General features: G+C 40.5%; 1 non-coding gene across 1 annotated transcript; it reads right to left on the bottom strand.

Moving 5' to 3' along the window:
* Window positions 1–2838: 2838 nt before the first annotated feature.
* TRNAT-GGU (transfer RNA threonine (anticodon GGU)) lies at window positions 2839–2913 on the bottom strand. The gene has a single exon. It is a non-coding gene; the product is annotated as a tRNA-Thr (tRNA).
* Between the last annotated feature and the right edge of the window lie 3290 nt (window positions 2914–6203).

Here is a 6203-nt window from a genome sequence, read left to right as displayed (position 1 = left end):
AGGAGAATTCTCACGAAACTTAGATTTAGTCATTTAAATGATTTTGAAGAGCGTTTTGGTTAGCATACAGAAAAGGAACTGGCGTCGGCCTAGCGTGCGGAGGACCCGGGTTCGATTCCCGGCCAGGGCACACAGGAGAAGCGCCCATTTGCTTCTCCACCCCTCCGCCGCGCTTTCCTCTCTGTCTCTCTCTTCCCCTCCCGCAGCCAAGGCTCCATTGGAGCAAAGATGGCCCGGGCGCTGGGGATGGCTCCTCGGCCTCTGCCCCAGGCGCTAGAGTGGCTCTGGTCGCAATATGGCGATGCCCAGGATGGGCAGAGCATCGCCCCCTGGTGGGCAGAGCGCCGCCCCATGGTGGGCGTGCCGGGTGGATCCCGGTCGGGCGCATGCGGGAGTCTGTCTGACTGTCTCTCCCTGTTTCCAGCTTCAGAAAAATGAAAAAAAAAAAAAAAAAAAAAAAAAAGAAAAGGAACTGCACGGGTCCACCTGTGGTGGGCGTATGGGAAGGAGGGGAGGGAAGAATAAAACAAATTATAAAATATTTTCTCATTTCCATTGAGATTTCTTTTTTGATGCATGTGTTAATTTTTATTTCTGCTTTTTTACTGAGTAAAGTACTCTAATCATATATATAAAGCATGATGAGTTGTATATATGCATAAATGCTTATAACCATCTGATCAGGATCTGGAACAAAAATTCTAGCACCTTTACCACTTCCTAATCAACTTCTATCACTAGCAAGAGTTTTGTAAGATCTTGAACTTCATGAAAATAAAAGTTTGGTTTTTTTTCCTGGGAGCTTAATTATTTTACTTTTCATGCTAATTCTAAGGTTTATGTCGCATACATTTTATACAAGAAGTAAACTACATACAGTATATTCTATACAGATATCCAATTGCTTCATTACTGTTTATTGAAAAGATTGTCATTTCCCTACTGCAACGATTTTCAACCAGTGTGCCGCAGAATTTCTTAAACATATAATACCTTACTATTTAGTTAGGGCACTGACCTCTTTTCCCCTAGATTGTCAAATAAAAAATGAAAACACCCAACACAGCAATAGCCATCTGGTGTATCAGCAATACACCAATACCAAAAGCAAGCAGGACAACACACACAAAAATTTTACAAGCCAATATCTCTGATGAACATAGATGCAAAAATCTGCAACAAAATAGTAGCAAATCAAATACAGTAATTCATTAAACGGACACACCAAGATCAAGTGGGATTCATTCCAGGGATGCAAAAATGGCTCAATTGCTACAAATCAATCTGCATGATACACCACATTAACAAAATATTTTTGTTTTATATGTTTTAAGTATATGTCATTAGTTACAAATACATTTAGAATTATGTTTTCCTGTTGAATTGACCCTTGTATTGTTATGAAATGTTTCTCTTTATATCATTATGTCTTGCATTAAATTGTATTTTGTCTGACAGCCATTGGCACCCCAGCTTTCTCTGGGTTCGCCAGCATAGTTTATCTTTACCATCCTTTTACGTTCACCATGTGTCCTGCTACTTAATGTGTAAATTACAAACAGGAAATATTTGGATCTTAAAAATCTAGTCTAGCAATCTTGGTCTCTCAATCATAGTATTTAGTCCACTAATATTTAATGTAATTACTAACATATTAGGGTATAAGTCTGCTTTGTTTCTATCTAACCATCTGGTCTTTTGTTCCTATTTTCTTGCTTTCTAAATTTTTATTTAATTAATCAAGTATTTTTCAGTATTCCATTTTATCTTTTGTTAGCTTTTATTTAAGCATTTTTATATTATTCTTTTAGTGATTTCTCTATTATAATATGTATCTCATTCTTGACTAAGTACAATCTACTTTATACATATTTGTACTCTCACCACTTCTGGAATAATGCAAAATAAGTAACTTCATTTACCCTCATCCTGCCTTTGTGCTATTGTTTCAAATAGTTTACTTTCACAAATGTTATAGACCCCATAAGGCATTGATATTGTTGCTGTATTAAAAAATATTTTTCATATTTACCCCCAGTTACCCTTTCTGGAGACTTTCTTTTTATCCTGCAGATTCCTGGGATCAATTTTTTTCACCCTGAATAATAACTTCCTTTAGGATTTTTTGTACTGAATATTTCCTAGTTACAATATTGCTCAATTCTTAATTGTCTAAAAATGCCTTTAGTTCACCATAATATTTGAAAGATTTGGGGGGGGGGTGAAACAGAATTCTTCATTGGCAGGTTATTTTTCTTTCAGCTTTTTAAAAATAGCATTCCATTGATTGACATATACTTCCGTAATTTTTTATGAAAAGCTAGCTGTGTTTGTCTTAGTATTGCCCTTGAAGATCTAGTCTGAAGCATATGTTTCTTACATGCGTATATTTTTCATCTCCCTCTATCACATAATATAAGCTTCTCGATGGTAGAAACCATATGTGACTTTTTCATTCAAAGCATCTAGAATTGTGCCTGACACCTAAATATTCGATGCATAATTTTGTTTTGTTTTGTTTTTGGGGTTTTTTTTTTTTCTGAAGCTGGAAACGGGGAGAGACAGTCAGACAGACTCCCGCATGCGCCCTACCGGGATCCACCGGGCACGCCCACCAGGGGCGACGCTCTGCCCACCAGGGGGCGATGCTCTGGCCCTCTGGGGCGTCATTCTGTTGCGACCAGAGCCACTCTAGTGCCTGGGACAGAGGCCAAGGAGCCATCCCCAGCGCCCGGGCCATCTTTGCTCCAATAGAGCCTCAGCTGTGGGAGGGGAAGAGAGAGACAGAGAGGAAGGAGAGGGGGAGGGGTGGAGAAGCAGATGGGCGCTTCTCCTGTGTGCCCTGGCCGGGAATCGAACCCGGGACTTCTGCACACCAGGCCGACGCTCTACCACTGAGCCAACCGCCAGGGCCTTGATGCATAATTTTTAAAAGAATTTATAAATGAACAAATGAATTGTAGGTCAGGAGTACAATGCCATGCCTAACACAAAGTAACTACTTAACAAAGGGTGGTGGAACAAAGTCACTGTTCCTTGACAAGAGCTATACTCTTATTCCTAAATTCACAATGCTGTTCAGACTGATGCACAGATCTGTAGCTTAAATTAAATTTTACCACTGCATAAACATTTTATTAACCATGTTAGTAGTTTGACAAAATCTTCTTATATATTACATCCCAGATAATAACATCTGAAAATAAGATATTAGTAGAGACAAGATACTTTTTAAGTTATTTATTATATTAAAGATGAGCCAAGCCAAAATGCATTCTTTGGAATAAGCTTTCAGATAAATTGCCTTCACAATGTGATTTGCAAAGACTGGAGGTTTATTAGACACAGAGATTAAAAGAAGTTATGTGCTTTTAAGCAAATAAAGAGGTTGTGCATTCTCAGAAAGCATCCTTCCTTAACAACCCGCAGAGCCACACTAACAAATTGGTGATTTTTTTTCCTTCCCAAAGTAAAAGAAGACCCTGTATCTAAAATAAATTAATCTTGCAGTTTACTCTCAGCTAATTTTTGCAGATAAGAATATTCAGTCTTCTTGTCTACAAAATCAACATAAGTTTCAACCAAGTGATTACTTAATGACTTCTATCCTCTATTATACTAGCTAGTCTTAATGACTAGCTATCCTCTATTATACTTTACAACACAGGAGGCAAGCCTTTGAAGCTGAATGTTTATCTAACCTCTGGTTCTTTCATGGAAGGATAAAACAGGCTATGCATTAGATTAGTCAGAGCAAACCACTGCTATGCTATATCCAACAGAGAACATAGAAAAGAGTGGGGAAATGGAAAAAACTGACCATTAATCTCTGAGTCAATGGCATGAACTCAGATAATCCACACCCAGGAACTTCTGTAATAATGGAAGAGCTAAGATCTAACTACCTTTGTATTCTGAAATATCCATCTGGGGCCAAACTTTCTTGATTGCAGTAGATACATTATTTATTTGCATATTCAACAGATATTTGTTGTACACTTATTATGTGCTTAGGTGCTTGGGACAGAGTTTGAATGAGGCAGTCACAATCATGATGGCCAAGCAGCTCACCATCTGTGAGAAACCTGAGAAGAGTGACAAAGCCAGCAAAGTGTGAAAGTGCTGTGATCAGAAAAAGACAGAATGCAAAGCTGGCAAGAGTGGGGTGCACAGGAGTCGGCCAGATGATAGGGAGGCAGAGATGGTGGGCTGAGATGGAGAATGTGGGTTGTGTAGGAATAGTTCAAGAGCAGTCACAACGAGGCAGAGGATTTTCTAGGAACTAGAGTATAGCTATATCAGAATTTTCTATGAACACACTGCCCCATGTAACGGATGTTATGTAAGGCAGATAAGTGTTCATAAAGATAACTGTTCTAGCAAAGGCTTTCAGGGATTTCCCATTGAGCTACAGTTAGCCATGCTTGTTCCTTATCAGTCCCTATTAATATGATAATAGCTACAACTCTTTGTTGCATGCTTGCTCTGTATCAGGCATTACACCGGGGGCCTGATTGTAGTGGCTACTTCACCTCATCCTCTACTAATACGGTGGGCACTTTTTAAATCTATAATACAGATATGACCACAAGGACTTGGAGAAGGTAATTTGCTCAAGTTATAAAACTAATAAATTCTGGAGCCGTGATATTAACTTGGGTCTGCTGGATGGCAGAACAGCTGTGCTGGTAGAAGTCAGAATATGTGACTAAATTTCCAGAACTATTCAGGAAGTATTTATCCATTACTTACTATGGGCCAGAAACTGCAGTAAAATCATAGAATGAAAAAATTTTAAACAGTTTTGGCCCAATCATTTCATTCTGATATGAGAAAACTGTGGCTCACAGAAGTTGAGGGACTTTAAAATAAAAGGCCATCTTATCCTTGTCAACTACAAATAGAAGACAAAAGCTAAAAATAAAAATAAATAAAATAAACCAAAAAAATCAGTACTTTAAAATATTAGGTGATAATGTCATCAAGATGATGAAGAGATCTCAGCTCTATCCTTCTCCCTCCACACAAGATCAACAGTTAGAAAGCAATGCACAAACAAAAATAACTCTGGAAGAGCTCAGGAGTCCATTTAAGAAACTTCAGCAACCCAGTGGAACAAAACGAACATCCACACAAGCTGAGAATAACAGCACATTACAGTTAGGAGAGGAGAAACAAAGAACAGCTTCCACCTGCCTGCATCATCCATCCCAGGCCAGCACTTCTCAGAGCTGAGAGGGAACTCCCTAGCTAGAAAAGCTCCCCCTTATCAGGAGAAAGAGAGCAGGTGAGTAACCAGCTTCCTCAACCTTTCGAGTGACTCTGTTTCACCGCATCCAGAGAGCAGCAAAGCTGAAATGTATAGAGACAGCAAGGAACAAGGACGAAGAGCAGGCACACAGTATCAGCCAAGCAGGGGGAGCAAGCATGGTTCCCTGTGACCCGCTCTACAGGGAAGTCCAGCTGCTTCTGCCACTGAAAAAAGCAATGGCCAGCACGATCACCACGGATCCCCTACAGACTTTACCAGGTATTCTCCCCAAAGATATTGGTAGGCCACCTACCTCCCACCCCACTCTTTAACCTGCTCCACTCCCACTAGAGCCCAGGATCCCCACCAGCAGCCAGCCCAAGCCTCTGTTGCTAGAGGAACACAAAACAAGCCTAGGTTTCCCCTCACCACTATGTGCAGTCTTGAGGCCAGCTGCTCCAGCTGTGCACCTGCTCGGTGCTGGCCTGACTCCCGACACCAGCTTCCACAGCTGTGCATATGCCCAGAGGGAGAACCTGCAGACATGGGCCTGCATGCAGTCACTGCCCCTGCAGCTACTTACTGGGCTTGGGTTTGGCCCTGTCTCCTGCCACTGACCTGTACTATTGTGCTTACTTGCAGCTTGCTTCACCAGCTTTGCACCTGCACTTTGCTGGCCCAACTCTGATCACCAGCCTCCACATAGTGTGCTTGCCCATGCCAAATCCTCGCAGCCACAGGCTCATCTGCCCTGCAGCTACCAGTGTGCCCAAGTCAAAATCAGAAAGGAAGAGGTAAAATTGCCCCTGTTTGTTGATGTCATAATCTCATATATAGAAAATCATAAAGACTCCACAAAAACACAACCATTAGATAATAAACTCAGTAAGATTTCAGGATATAAAATCAACATACAAAAAAAAATCATTTGAATTTCTATACACTAACAATA

The sequence above is a fragment of the Saccopteryx leptura genome, chromosome 1 (genome assembly GCF_036850995.1).
Source record: "Saccopteryx leptura isolate mSacLep1 chromosome 1, mSacLep1_pri_phased_curated, whole genome shotgun sequence".
In the NCBI taxonomy this organism is placed as follows: domain Eukaryota; kingdom Metazoa; phylum Chordata; class Mammalia; order Chiroptera; family Emballonuridae; genus Saccopteryx; species Saccopteryx leptura.
Note: the sequence above shows the minus strand (reverse complement) of the source record. Positions and strands in the feature narration are given on the sequence as shown.